Source organism: Schistocerca piceifrons, chromosome 2, assembly GCF_021461385.2.
Source record: "Schistocerca piceifrons isolate TAMUIC-IGC-003096 chromosome 2, iqSchPice1.1, whole genome shotgun sequence".
NCBI lineage: Eukaryota > Metazoa > Arthropoda > Insecta > Orthoptera > Acrididae > Schistocerca > Schistocerca piceifrons.
The window spans coordinates 441,815,229-441,831,581 of NC_060139.1; the positions used below are offsets into that span (position 1 = coordinate 441,815,229).

The 16,353-nt window shown below is 41.1% G+C and overlaps 1 protein-coding gene across 1 annotated transcript in view; it reads left to right on the forward strand.

Moving 5' to 3' along the window:
* The window catches only part of LOC124775457 (arylalkylamine N-acetyltransferase 1-like), a 75,288-nt gene that overhangs the window by 13,512 nt on the left and 45,423 nt on the right, over window positions 1-16,353 (forward strand). The gene's annotated exons all lie outside the window — the stretch shown is intronic.

Consider the following 16,353-nt stretch of genomic DNA (forward strand, 5'->3'; position numbering starts at 1 on the left):
AACGTGGTCAGGTGATTAGGTGTCACTTGTGTCATACGTTGTACGCGAGATTTCCACATTCCTAAACATACCTATGTTCTCTGTTTCCGATGTGACAGTGAAGTGGAAACGTGAAGGGACACATGCAGCACAAAAGCGTACAGGCCGACATCATCTGTTGACTGACAGAGACGGTCGACAGTTGAAGAGGCATCACACAGGAATTCCAAACTGCATCAGGATCCACTGCAAGTACTATGACAGGCGGCAGTTGAGAAAACTTTGATTTCATGGTCGAGCGGCTGCTCATAAGCCCACATCACGCCGGTAAGTGGCAAACGACGCCTTGCTTGGCGTAGGGAGCGTAAACATTTGACGATTGAACAGCGGAGAAACGTTGTGTGGAGTGACGAATCACTGTACACAATGTGGCGATCCGGTGGCAGGGTGAGGGTATGGCGAATGCCCGGTGAACGTCATCTGCCAGCATGTGTAGTGCCAACAGTAAAATTCGGAGGTGTGTTCATGTTTTTTTTATTTATTTTTTATTTTATTTTATTTTTTTTTATGGAGGGAGCTTCCACTCGTTGTTGTTTTGCGTGGCACTATCACAGCACAGGCCTACGTTGATATTTTAAGCACCTTCTTGCTTCCCACTGTTGAAGAGCAATTTGGTGATGGCGATTACATCTTTCAACACCATCGATCACCTGTTCATGATGCACAGCCTGTGGCGGAGTGGTTACACGATAGTAACATCCTTGTAATAGACTGGCCTACACAGAGCCCTGACCTGAATCCTATAGAATACCATTAGGATGTTTTGGAGTGCCGACTTCGTGACCGGCCTCACCGACCGACATCAATACCTCTCCTCAGTGCAGCACTCCGTGAAGAATGGGCTGCCATTCCCCAAGAAACCTTCCAACACCTGATTGAACATATGCCTGCGAGAGTGGAAGCTGTCATCATTGCTAAGGGTGGGCCACCAACAAATAGAATTCCAGCATTACCGATGGTGGGCTCCACGAACTTGTCTTTTTCTGCCAGGTGTACAGTGTATGCGTCACCAAAGTCTCCGTGTCTGTCTGCTTGTCCTTGAACATTCTAATCTCCAATACTGCAAGACTAACTTACATGGGGTTTTCGCAGGTAACTTGAGTATAGATTGGGGCAACATGTCGGCTTTATTTGATAAAAGTCCTGCAAAATCTTGTTCCCGATTACGAAATGGCACCTTGTTGTTAGAAACAGTCAGTGCCCTCCAGGCACAAAAATTGCTGCGAACTTCACTGCTACACACCTTCCCTGTCCGGGTGGAAGCGCACCGCACTTTAAATTCATCACGCGGGGTGGTTTATACACGCTCCTTCGACGGATTGCCCGACGAGGAAATTCAAAACTACCTGTCTGACCAGGGCGTAACGGCTGTACATAGAATCATGAAAAGGGTTGACAAGTACTTGGTTCCAACCCGTACTATCTTCTTGACATTTGACAGAGTTCAACTTCCATCGAACATAAAAGCGGGCTATGAGATAATTTCCATTCGCCCTTACATCCCAAACCCTACGCGTTGCTATCGGTGTTAGCGGTTCAATCACACCAGCCAGTCCTGTTCCAATCCGGCCAAATGTGTTACGTGCGGCAAGGGTGCCCATCAGGGGGCTTGTCCACTTCCGTCCCCTCTTTGCATCAACTGTATGGGTCACCACGCTGCTTCCTCTAGAGATTACCCCATTTTCAAAGATGAACGGCTTATTCAGGAAATCAGAGTGAAGGAAAAGGTGTCTACATTTGCTGCTCGTAAGTTAGTCGCCAGTCGAAAGCCCATTGTGCCCCTAGCGGGTAAATATAGCACTGTTCTCGCATCTCCTCGGCCTACTAGGGAGGTAGCCACGCAGGCTTGTGATCTCACCTTTAGTGCCAGATCGGCCAGCACAAAGATCGCCCGTTCAACCTCCCCACTATCACCTGTTCACTCTACGGCTCACACTTCTCTCAACTGTGGACTGTGAGACACCTTATACTTGAGTGCCCCTATTTTACTCCGTTACGCGCCCGTCTGCAGCTTCGACTGATATATCTTCCAGATGTCATGCGCTCAGCCGATCGCGTCCTCGAGTTTATTAGTGTCAGTAAGATGCCGTCGGTCATTTGAAGCTCTTTTTGGGGAAAACAGCCCCCCATTCTATAGTGGTTTTCTAAGCTTTCCTTCTGTTTTTAGTTTCCCCACTTTTTGAGTTTCGCTCCCATTGCTGATGATTTACAATTTTTTACCTAAGCCACAGACCGGGCGCTAATGACCGTAGCAGTTTTGCGCCCTAAAACCATAACAAAAAAGCCATATAAACCAGACAACATCATCGCTTACTACATTTTCGCTGTTCATTTTCGCATCAGGCATGACGTTTTAATTTCTTATTTCTTTACTACTATTTGTATTCGCAACACATTTTGCAGATAGTGTTCACATATACCACTTAATATACCTGCAAAATTAAATCTTTGTACGACAAATAGTTCAAGATATATATGACGTCATGAACACTGATATACGTAAAAAACTGCTTCATCTTGCATGACGTTTAAATTTGTTAGTAACCCGTTGTACCGATTTAGATGAAATTTGGCAAGGAGATAGCTTGAACCTTGAGGAAGAACATGACCTACTGTAGGAATTGTGTAATGCAAGATGCTTATTGATTTCTACATCTTTCTCGGGATAGTTTACTTCATTCTGCCAGTTCCGTTCCTTCAGTATCTCTGTGACACGTTGCCATGGATCAGACAAACCTGTGACCATTCTTTCTGCCCTTCTCTGTATACGGGCATTATCCCCTGTTAGTCCTATTTGGTATGGGTTCCACACACGTGAGTAATATTCAAGAACGGGTCACACAGGTGATTTGTAAGTAGTCTCATTTGTAGACTAACTGCTCTTCGCTAGTACTACCAATAAAGTGAAATCTACCGCCTGCTTTAGCCATAACTAATCCTAGGTGATCATTACATTTCATATCCCTACAGTCGGCCCCGATAGCTGAATGGTCAGAGTGACGGATTGCTGTAATACGGGCGCAGGTTCGATTCCCGGCTGGGTTGGGGATTTTCTCCGCTCAGGGACTGGGTGTTGTGCTGTCTTCATCATCATTTCATCCCCATCCGGCGCGCAGGTTGCTCAATGTGGCGTCGAATGTACAGGGTGATTCAAAAAGAATACCACAACTTTAAAAATGTGTATTTAATGAAAGAAACATAATATAACCTTCTGTTATACATCATTACAAAGAGTATTTAAAAAGGTTTTTTTTTTCACTCAAAAACAAGTTCCGAGATGTTCAATATGGCCCCCTCCAGACACTCGAGCAATATCAACCCGATTCTCCAACTCGTTCCACACTCTCTGTAGCATATCAGGCGTAACAGTTTGGATAGCTGCTGTTATTTCTCGTTTCAAATCATCAATGGTGGCTGGGAGAGGTGGCCGAAACACCATATCCTTAACATACCCCCATAAGAAAAAATCGCAGGGGGTAAGATCAGGGCTTCTTGGAGGCCAGTGATGAAGTGCTCTGTCACGGGCTGCCTGGCGGCCGATCCATCGCCTCGGGTAGTTGACGTTCAGGTAGTTACGGACAGATAAGTGCCAATGAGGTGGCGTTCCATCCTGCTGAAATATGAATTGTTGTGCTTCTTGTTCGAGCTGAGGGAACAGCCAATTCTCTAACATCTCCAGATACTGTAGTCCAGTTACAGTAGCACCTTCGAAGAAAAAGGGACCAAAAACTTTATTGGCTGAAATGGCACAGAAAACGTTCACCTTAGGCGAGTCACGTTCATACTGAGTTGTTTCCCGCGGATTCTCAGTGCCCCATATACAGACATTGTGACGGTTGACTTTCCCGTTAGTGTGGAAAGTTGCTTCATCACTAAACACAATCTTTGAAACGAAAGATTCATCTGTTTCCAATTGAGCAAGGATAGAATCACAGAAATCGATTCTTTTAATCTTATCAGCTGCAGACAGTGCTTGAACCAATTTCAGACGATAAGGTTTCATAACTAACCTTTTTCGTAGGACTCTCCATACAGTTGATTGTGGAATTTGCAGCTCTCTGCTAGCTCTGCGAGTCGATTTTCCTGGGATGCGAACAAATGCTTGCTGGATGCGTGCTACATTTTCATCACTCGTTCTCGGCTGTCCAGAACTTTTCCCTTTGCACAAACACCCATTCTCTGTAAACTGTTTATACCAACGTTTAATACACCACCTATCAGGAGGTTTAACACCATACTTCGTTCGAAATGCACGCTGAACAACTGTCGTCGATTCACTTCTGCCTTACTCAATAACACAAAAAGCTTTCTGTTGAGCGGTCGCCATCTAAGTATCAACTGACGCTGACGCCTAGTCAACAGCGCCTCAAGCAAACAAATGTACAACAAAATGAAACTTTATAGCTCCCTTAATTCGCCGACAGATAGTGCTTAGCTCTGCCTTTTGTCGTTGCAGAGTTTTAAATTCCTAAAGTTGTGGTATTCTTTTTTAATCACCCTGTAATAAGACCTGCACCAAGGCGGCCGGACCTGCCCCGCAAGGGGCCTCCCGGCCAATGATGCCAAACGCTCATTTCCATTTCAATATACCTACAAAGTGTTACTCCCAGGTATTTGTATGAGTTGGCCGATTCCATTGACAGATTGATATTATTACAATTTTTTTCTTTTTATGAAGTGCACAAGCTTTTGCCAATCTCTGCACCACTTTGAAATCTTATCAAGAGCTAACTGAATGTTTATGCAGCTTCTTTTCAAAGAGTATTTCATCATATATAACTGCACCATGTTTAAAAAGCCTTATGTTACTATGAATATTTTCTACAAGGTCCTTAATATAGAACATAAACAGGGAGGGTCCAACATAGTTCCCTGGGGCTCACCCAGTTAATCTTACATCTGACCATGACTCTCCATCCAAGATAACATGTTGTGTCCTCCCTACCAAAAATTCCCCAAATTCAGTCGCAAATTTCACCTGATACCACATATGACCGTACTTTTACCAATAAGCATAGGTGTGGTATTGAGTCAAACGCTATTCGGAAATCAAGAAGTACTGCATCTATCTGATTGCCTTGATCAAAACCTTGCAGTACCGGTACGTCATGTGAGAGAAGTGCGAGATAGGTTTCATATAGTGAAAGTTTTTTGAAACCATGCTGATTGGCACTGAGGGGTCATTCTGTTTAAGATACCTCTATATGACTGAGCTCCGAATATGTTCTAAGTTTCAACAATAAATCGTTGTCAAGCCTACTGGACGGTAGTTTTGAGGATCGCTTCTATTACTCTTCTTGTAGACCAATGTGACCTATGCTTTTCTCCAAGAACTAGGCGTGTTTTTTTTTCTTTTTTTTTTTTTTCTTCGAGGGATCTACCACAGATTATAGTCAGAAGAGGGATTAACGCAACCGCATATTCAGTATAGAATCTGACAAAGATTTCACCAGACGTTGGAGTTTCGTTCAATTTTATCGATTTCCGCTGTTTCTCAAGAAGAACATTATTACGTGTATCAAGGGAAAACATTTGCCCTTTGGTAGTTACTTTCTTAGAGTTACGATAAACGAGAATATCATCATCATTAGTTTTCTGCTATTTTAGCAGGTCCTTTGCATCTCCATTTCCTGCGATCCATTGCTTCCTTCTTAAGCCTGCTGTATGTTGTACCGTCCATCACGTCATCCAGTATCTGAAATCTCCTCCTTCCTCGCTTCCTTTTCCCTTCTACATAACTTTCTAAAACGATTTTTGTCAGTCCGTCATTCTTTCTTAATATATGCCAAATCCAATTTCTTTTTCTTCTCTTTATTACATCTACTAACTGTCTTCTCTCTCCCCCACTCTTCTCAGTACCTCTTCATTTTTTACTCTGTCCATCCAACTCATTCTTTCCATCCCTCGCTATGTCCACATCTTACAAGCCTCCAGCCTTTCTCTGTCTTTCTTCCTAAAAGTCCATGTTTCAGTGCCATACAGAAGAACACTCCATACAAGACATTTTATGAATCTTTTCCTGAGTTCTCCGTCCAGACCGCTGCAGAAAATTCTCCTTTTCTTATAAAACGCCTCTTTTGCCATTGCTATCCTCGTTTTAATTTCTGTGCTGCACTTCCAGTCGGTGTCTATCCTGCTTCCAAGATACTTGAAATTTTGCGCCTGTTCTAGTACTTCTCCAGTCAGCATGATTATTTCCTCCTAGTGCCAATAATTTTGTTTTCTTTGTGTTAGTTTTCATTCCATAATTTTTTCCGTTAGCTTCGATGGTGTCCACCAAATCCTGTAATTCTTTTCCCCTGTTACCAGAAGGACCACGCCATCAGTAAACCTCAAACACCCTACTCTTCATCCTCCAATTTCTACTCCTTTATCATCTAATGTGCTTTGCTCAATCATAATTTCAAAGGAACAATGTCAAATATTTACCGAAAATTGCAAAAAAATATAATATATAATAAAAATGTGCCATTCGATATAGATATACTGATGTACCGATGAAAGAAACATGTCTTTTATCTATAGATATATTCGTGAATAAATATCGATTTGTCGATGTATCTATACTTTATCAACAGCTCTAGTTCTGGCGTAGCAGCAGTAAATGGTACAGCTGTGTCTTCGGGAGTGATCATGAAACCCTCTGTGTCACTCGGTGCTGTCGGATCGCCTTGTGTCGGTGTAGAATTCACAGATTGGTATTGTGCCAGTTGCTCCATGTCTAGATATGCTGGCTTTAACCAGATGAAAGGCATGTGTGTGTTAATTTTTGTAGGAATTTTTCTTGGTCTGATTGTCTGAAATCACGTTCGTAAGGTTTGAATTGCTTACAAGGAGAGATCCTCAACAGGGCAATCGAGATTTGAAACTGTCTATACGGTGATATAGCTTAAGAACCCAGGTACCACTTATCATTCTTTTTTCAGTCGGATTTTTCGTGAATATGAAATTTCTATCTCTCTATTGACCTTCAATTATTTGAAAACTCCGATCTATCAGTTAAAAATCAAAAGACGAAATAATCTATATTTGTGCAATGGTGTAAAAAATGTATTTTTGTTACCAGCTGTGCAATTTTTTCGCATGGTAATCGCCACAGAAACATTTAAAACGTTACCCAAGTACCTATTGCACTATGGACGAAAGAACGAAGCTGAAAATTTAATCGAAAGACTCATTTATAAGTAAAACAAAATTCAAGCAAAATAAGAAGTACATATAATGAATGCAATAATATGACTGGAAAAACAGGGTGATAAAACATAAGAAATAAAATCGAAACTAATAATTAAAATTAATTAAAAATACATGAATAAAAATTTCAGGTGAAGAAAGAATGCTGGAAATAAAAATAAGAGCAATTGAAGTAGTTGATATTATGATTAGAATAATGTGACAAAGAAATAGAACTAAAAAATTACATTTAAATAAATTAACTGAATAAAAATGATCAAATTCACCTACTTCAAGATTTAAAAATAAAAAAAGCTATTTTCATCTGATGTGTTTCTGACCTACAACTTGCTGCATGTTAAGTTGCTATCCTATTTAATATACGACGCAACCCGACTTCTTAATACACCTATTTTAACACCATTGAGTGTCACACCAAATCTCGAACTTTTTTCCATCAGTTAGTCGCAAACGAGGGCCCACCAGGTGAATGGCTGCAGTGTGTGATACCTGGAATCTTAACCTAATCACCGTGTAGATAGTTTCAAAAAATTTGTCGCACCACTTCGGACCCTTCCTTGTTAGACATGCGCGCAGACTCAACAGAGATGCTACGCCGCATACGGACGGGTTAGAGGTGATCTTTGCACTGTGAAGGTGCACACCAGATTTACCTGTTGATCGCGAGGAGATAGGCGATGCAGACAGTTGAACTTTGGTGTTAGGTGTGAACAGTCTGTGACGTTACCACCGACCGACGCTACCACGATAGTCGATGCTCACGTTATACCTCTGCAAGGTATTTTTGAAAGTTGTGACCGTGAGATAACCTAATGGAAACAGAGCAATCAAATTGGGATTCGTTTCCGCCATTCTCCAGCAGAGTATAAACAATAGTAAACTGTGGGTCAGGAACAGACGTTCTCCCAGTACAAAAGCAAGTTGTAACATTACATATTAAAACCGGTCGCCAGCCTAATTTGGCATTCTTGTGTCGAGAGAAATGCTAAAGCAGAAGGCGGTGCTAATGCTAACCTAACCTTCCTTGACATACACACTAAATTCTTTCTTATATTTGTTCGCACTACAATGCAGTAACCCAACCTTGCAGGTATCTGTCCTAAATAGTAAGTCTGATAAGCAAATGGCCAATAACACAGTAAACAGCAATATATGTCTCTCAACAACACGTACCTTAAATGAACTAGGTGCAACAGTTTATGAAACGAAATACCATCTAGTAGCAATACAGAACAGGGAAAAGCTTTAAATGATTCTGATTTTAAATCATGGGGTCTACTGATGATCATAATCTATAACTTCATTGCCTAATACAGGGTCTCTATGCCTGTGTACTAACCAACTTACATTAGAATAAATAACACAGTAAACAGTTCTTTCTTAAACTTGGTTTGAAGCAAATAAACAGAATGCAAATCTAAATACGCTGGCTCTGAAGGAGTCTTTGCACTGCTTCATTAAATAACTAGGCTGGTCTATGAAGACCCTTAAATTTTCAAGGTTTGAAGAACTGTACTCATTAACATACCTACACCAGTATGTATGAGGCAAGGTAAGTATTCTTATCATTAATCACTAGTTAAGTAAAGCACAACAAACTAAAACTCTTTAAATAACAAATGTGCTTTCATAAACAACCTACTCAAAACTATAATTGGCTATGTAAGAGATAACACAACATTAAATACAAGTTCAGCCACTTTCTTATAATAAATTAAGACACTCAGAATTAAATTCACTAGGATAGGATTTCTGTCCAGGTTTGCGATTTGGGATAATCATGGCTGTAAGGTAGTGTTTAGTAACACCACAGTTATTATTAAAACTAAGCAAATTTCACAAATACCTCATCCATTTACAGAGTGCCAAATACAAAGCAATTTAATGGAAGGCAGGTGGCACTGGTGGTGCAATATGCAATGGCTGTTAAACTGGCGGCGATGCAGTTATGACAGTACTGTTGGCCTCGCCCCATTGCTGATCTTCTTGGCGTCGAAATAATTATAGGGCCAAAAGACTATGCCATGATAATGGTATCACCAAATTCAGCTTCCGAAGCCAATAAATACTGCCCTTATACTCTTCTGACCCCAAAACTCCAGGAATAGGAGCCACAATGATCTGCTACTGCAAGCGAGGTGTTAACCACAGCACTCCTCAGCTCAGACTCCTTACTCGTCACAAAGGGCGAGTCGCCACTTGCGCCCCAACCACACCTTTTCCACTCCGCTAGTCTACTTCCGTACCTGCAGAGCTTCCCTACATCTTTTACATTGAACCTTACGTTCCCTAATTATAGACCAAGTCATTTATGGTACTTTACAGAACAATCATTTCAGTAGTTATTTAAATTATCAAGCGTAATTTAAACAACATCGTTCAAAAATCCTGTAATTACCAAGAATGATTGCGTATCAAAGTCAGGGGGTCCAAACGATAAATATCGAACGTGCGATCCTAAATCGATCACGCGACTCTGGTGGTGGGCGTTATAAGTATGTTTACGGTGGTCACTACCATAGAGTAAATATCTCTGGAGTGAGTATTCTCATGCGCAGAACAGATTTTGTGTTGTCAACATACATTGCCGCCCTGCTCGCGTGTTCTCGGGACGTCGTGTGTTTATCCGTACAGCGCCCTGTGTATTTAGAATGTCGCTACATCCCTAGTACAGACGGATTCTTTTCGTACGTGTCGGGGATTATTTATATATGTTGCCCAGACAATTTAAGAGTATCCATTTGATACCGGAAATATACCAGCTACGTAACCTTTAAGGGCAAGTGATATTACATCCTGCTTATTTGCGATAGGTGTCACAGTTCAGATGCCCTCGATTTTTGGTAGTTTTCGGTATGATACGTCACTTTATACTATTACAGAGCCTGACTTACATTTTTCCAGTGATAGTCTTGCAAAACGACTTGACACACATTAACGATTATATCCCTGCCAATTCGTCCTTTTTTCTGCTATTTCTGCGTATTTATTTTCTCGTTTCTGCGACCTAAAGCACAACTATTCTTACTGGTGACACTTTGAACTATTTATTTTACACATTTTACGTACTTGCTCCCAGTTCATTAAATAAATAGTAGACTGAGTAATCTATACACATAATCGACAAGTCACTGATAAATGCATGGAGGATAGTATTTGCTGAAAGAACAAACCATTCCCTTTCCTGTTCCACTAGCAAATTTACGAGAGGAAACGATTGTTTGTATGCTTTTGACGATCTGTAATATCTATTTTATGGTCATAAAATCGTAGAGAAATAGGTCTACAGAATCAAGCCTTAATTATAATGCGCCTCAAAATTTTTAAACATATACAGTGAATCTTACTAATATGATAACTATAATTGGAGCTACATGGTATGTACCCATGAAAAGTTACTATCCCTCGTTTCACATATTTTTCTTTGCATCTGTAGCAACAACAGTAATTCTCCATCGCTATTACACTGTCAACAAACGGTGAAACACAACAAAAACTCTTGATATTATAAACTTCTAACTCTGCGCAAAGCACACACGCACAGCGAAGTCCCGAAAACTCGTGACAATCCTGGTTTAATGCTGACAACATGCGCAGAACGCAATGCTCACTCCAGAGATATTTACTCTATGGTCACTACAGCAATGACAAAAGAAGACTGTTACAAAAATACTTGTAATTACAAAGTAAATGACCTTCCTGACTCGTCGTCGGTGCTGTCCTCATGTGAAAGTACATGTAATGTGTACGCTACAGGAACAATTCCCTTTTTGCCATTAATTCACGGTGGTATGTAACTTAAAGCAAGTAAGGGAACGACGGAAAACAGATAAAAATGACGATCACAAATAATTGATCATAACACCCACCACCCGAATCGCATGATCGATTTACAACCGCACGTTCGATATTTATAGTTTGGACCCCGCGACTTCGACAGGCAATCGTTCTTGTAAATTACCAAAAATTCACTGAAACATGTATACATAGTCAAAGAATTATACAACATCATACATAAGCCATACTACAAATTGACGTAGAAATACCGATAGAGATACAAAATAGGTCAAAAATAGGTGTTACAAGTCGAGTTCCGGTTTAATAGCAGCAAGGGACAAACAACGGAGATTTATGGACTTGTACTATGAATCAGCAGAAGACTTATTTTGGAGAGAAAAATAATTGATTTTTACATTCACATATTTGTGAAGAATGGATTACAGGTAATGATTAAGTTTGTTTTCTTGGTGGTAGCTGTTTGATAATGCGACATCCTTTGTTTGTCAGACATCTACATCAGGAATCTCTTCACTTTTCACTTTTTTGTTAGGATTTATCAGTCATTGAAAAAGAAGTGAATTTAAGAATTATATTTTGGAATTTAATTTAAGAAGAGGTTATACATATAAAGTCCATTTTTTAAAGTTCAATTATTATAATTCTTGCATTATTGTTAGGTGGTTTCAGAGAAAACTTAAAGTATTTTTGAACTTTAATTAAATGCTACGAGTACTAAGTCTAAGGGACTGGAATTGGAGTTTGTTTCATTTAGCCCAGAGTCTTTGTCCACATCCGAAGAGTCAGTTAATTTTCAGTTATTTAAAAACCATTATCAAAAAATTATGACCCAAGAATGATAGCAATGTTTTTCGAGAACGCATGGCACCTCTGTGTATCTCCGTAGTTAGATTTTGCTGCGCTGTTATTGACACGTGCTGTAACTAGAAGATCAGTTTGCACCCAGGTAACACAAATTGTGTAGTGAACAGATTCTTTCTTTAATTAAATCTCACAGGGATGAACTTTAATTGCAAAGTAATCAATTTTGTTTATCCAAGTTTATAGTCAGACCTCGTGATTACAATAAGTTTCTGACGGCATGATGTTCCTGAGATTCTCGCAATTAGCTTTATCTACACATTTCTGCAGTTGAACTTTGTCACCAACATATTAAGTTTCACTTTAAGATTCACTTTCACTCACCTTAACAAATCGAAACAGGTATGTTTCACTGTCGAAGGAGACTGTTTTGTGTCTACCGTTCTGGTCTATTTTGAAGGTGTTTTTATGCCTTGAAAGTACCTTGTACACCGAAGCACTCGTATGTAAATAGGCAGATAACGACGCTGCGCTTGGCAATGCCTGACAAGTGTATGGTGCAGTCGTTAGATCAGTTACTGCTGCTACAATGGAGGGCTATCAACATTTAAGAGAGTTTGAACATAGTGTTATAGTCGGCGCACGAACAATGGTACACAGTATCTCCGAAGTAGCAATGATGTGGGGATTTTCCACTACAACCATTTCACGAATATACTGTGAATATCAGGAATCTGGTAAAATATCAAATTTGTGACGTCACTGAGGCCAAGAAAGGATCCTGCAAGAACAGGGCCTGGGACAACTGAAGAGAATCGTTCAGCGTGACAGAACTGCAACCCTTCCGCAAATGTCTGCAGATTTCAATGCTGGGCCACTGAAAGCATCAAATATGGGAGGTCTTTAATTAACTATATGTAATAACCTCTCATTTTATTTGTGGCATCCAGCTGCCATGCGCTATTGCCATTTTTCGGGGTGCACTCAGCCTTGTGGTGCCAATTGAGGAGCTACTCGACCGAATAGCAGCGGCTCCGGTCAAAGAGAACCATCATAACTACCGGGAGAGCGGTGTGCTGACCACACGCCCCTCCTATCCGCATCCTCACCTGACGATGACACGGCGGTCGGATGGTCCCGATGGGCTACTTGTGGCCTGAAGACGGAGTGCTTTTATTTGTGGGGTCCTGCCCATTCGCCTCTTATAGGGTGCCTAAAGGATGTTGCTTTCTTTGATAGGCTATACAATAATTCAAGCAAATCACATTAATCGTTTTTATTTCAATAAAGCAGATTGACAATACTTAACTTTGTATGTATAAGAAAGTGTCGCAAGCGATGGCCGACATGCAAACAAGTCAGTGTCCTTCACTATATACAGTGTCCATGTAAGCAATGCATATGGATCACTAACAACTGTTCTGTTAGTGCCGTCATAGTCAGCAGGCTATTGGCTGAAGTCGTTTCACAGCCTTCTCTGCTCTTGCATTCTTCATCTTCGTGCTGGCAGTTGAGGTTACACTGGAACATTATTATAACAAACTGTACCCGAAACGACGCGTTTTCGACAGACCCCCAGTGTGTTGGTTCTTCGAAACAGCTTATATTCATACCACACACACTATAATATCACGCGGCTGCTACAGTCGCAGGTTCGAATCCTGCCTCGGGCATGGATGTGTGTGATGTCCTTAGGTTAGCTAGGTTTAACTAATTCTAAGTCTATGGGACTGATGACCTCAGATGTTAAGTCCCATAGTGCTTAAAGCTATTTGAACCACTATAATATAAAAACCACCAAATACAGAATTCAGCTCAGTATGCCTTAATTCAAAATGGCGTTTGATAAGTTATGTTTGTGACGTGCGTGCTTGCGTGCGTGCGTGCGTGTGTGTGTCTGTGTGTGTGTGCGTGTGTGTGTGTGTGAGGGTGAAACTTTAGTTTTATAGACTGTAAGACAAAATAGGACGCACCACGAAAGAGTTATACAGACAGCTATCGATAGCTGTGATGTACACATTGTTGTGTTATCAGAAGAGCCAACACCGTGTTACGAGAGGAGGCCGAAATGCACGCGTTTTAGCTCACGCAGGCTGGCGTGAGGTGGGAAGAACTATACTGACGTGAGGTCTGGAACATGACAAGGAATGAGAATTCAGAAAGCGGACGTAATTAGTTTGATACTTAACTTTAATCCATTAATGATGAACGTCGCTCTTGACGGTACATGATTCACAATATTATCTGTTTAGAATAGTAACTGAATATGGCGCCTTGCTAGGTCGTAGCAAATGACGTAGCTGAAGGCTATGCTAAACTGTCGTCTCTGCAGACGAGAGCGTATGTAGACAGTGAACCATCGCTAGCAAAGTCGGCTGTACAACTGGGGCGAGTGCTAGGGAGTCTCTCTAGACTAGACCTGCCGTGTGGTGGCGCTCGGTCTGCAATCACTGATAGTGGCGCCACGCGGGTCCGACGTATACTAACGGACCGAGGACGATTTAAAGGCTACCACCTAGCAAGTGTGGTGTCTGGCGGTGACACCACACACATAATATAGACAGACAAATGATTACAATTTCAGAAAAATTGGATGATTTATTCAAAAGATAGAGCTTCACAAATAACGCATTGCTCCGCCTTTGACCCTTATGCAAGCAGTTATTCAGCTCAGCATTGATTGATAGAGTTGTTGGATGTCCTGCAGAGAGATATCATGCCTAATCCTATCCAACTGGCGTGTCAGATCTTCAAAATCCCGAGCTTGTTGGAGGGTTCTGACCATAATTCTCCAAACGTTCTCTACTAGGGAGAGATCTGGCGATCTTTCTGGCTGAAGCAGGGTTTGGTAAGCATGAGGGCAAGCAGCAAGGCAAGCAGTAGAAAGTCTCGCAATGTGTGTTCGGACGTTATCGTGCTGAAATGTAAGACCAGGATGGCTTGCCATAAAGGGCAACAAAACTGTTCATAGAATGTCATAGACGTACAGCTGTGCTGTAAGAGTGCGGTGACCATCACTCCTGATTGTCAGCCCAGGTGGCGAGTGACAGCCAGGTTGGTGTCCCTCCGCTGTCTGGGGCATCTCCAGACACATCTTCGTTGGTCATCAGGGTTCAGTTCGAAGTGTGTCTCATCACTGAAGACAATCCTACTCCTGCCATTGAGATTCCAGGCTGAAGATTTGTCTGGAGATGGACCATTATGGAGTAAGGGGAGTAGCTTACAATTGGTTCGCCTCTTACTTAAAGAACAGAAAGCAGAAGGTAATTATCCGCAATATTGAGAGTGGTAGTCCCAATGGGGCACTGTTAAGTGGGGCGTTCCCCAAGGGTCGGTGCTGGGGCCACTGCTGTTTCTTATTTATATAAATGATATGCCTTCTAGTATTACAGGGATTAAAAAATATTTCTGTTTGCTGATGACACCAGCTTGATAGTGAAGGATCTTGTGTGTAATATTGAAACAGTATCAAATAATGTAGTTCATGAAATAAGTTCATGGCTTGTGGAAAGTAATCTGATGCTAAATCACAGTAAGACTCAGTTTTTACAGTTTCTAACTCACAATTCAACAAGAACCGATATTTTGATCAGACAGAATGGGCATATTATAAGCGAGACAGAACAGTTCAAGTTCCTAGGCGTTCGGATAGGTAGTAAGCTGTTGTGGAAAGCACATGTTCAGGATCTTCTTCAGAAACTAAATGTTGCTTTATTTACCATTAGAACAGTATCTGAAATACGTTACACTTCAACACGAAAAGTAGTCTACTTCGTGTATTTTCATACGCTTATGTCATATGGTATTATTTTTTGGGGTAATTCTTCTGATTCAAAAAGGGTATTTTTGGCTCAAAAACGGGCTGTTCGAGCTATGTATGGTGTAAGTTCGAAAACCTCTTGTCGACCCCTATTCAATAGTCTGGGAATTTTGACATTGCCCTCACAGTATGTATTTTCTTTAATGTCGTTTGTTGTTAGCAATATTAGCTTATTCCCAAGAGTTAGCAACTTCACTCAGTTAATACTAGGCAGAAATCAAATCTGCATGTGGAATGCACTTCCTTGACTCTTGTGTAGAAAGGAGTGCAGTATTCCGCTGCATCCATTTTCAATAAGCTACCACAAGAACTCAAAAATCTTAGCAGTAGCCAAAACACTTTTAAGTCTAAACTGAAGAGTTTCCTCATGGCTCACTCCTTCTATTCTGTCGAGGAGCTCCTGCAAGAGCTGAAAAATTCATCAGATTCCAGTGTTACATTGTAGATTTCCTTTATTTAAACTTACGGATTGTTGCCTGAATATGTTACTTATATTTCATTTTACCTGTTTCTACTATCGTGTTATAATTTCATGCATTGACTCGTTACATGACCATGGAGACTTCTTCTTACTTTGGTGCCACGGAACAATAAATATGTAAATAAATAAGAGATGCCGCGGACAGCAGTGGGAGACCAACCTGGCTGTCGCCCAGCAAACGGCCCGACAACCAGGAGTGGTGGTCTGAGGTGCCATTTCG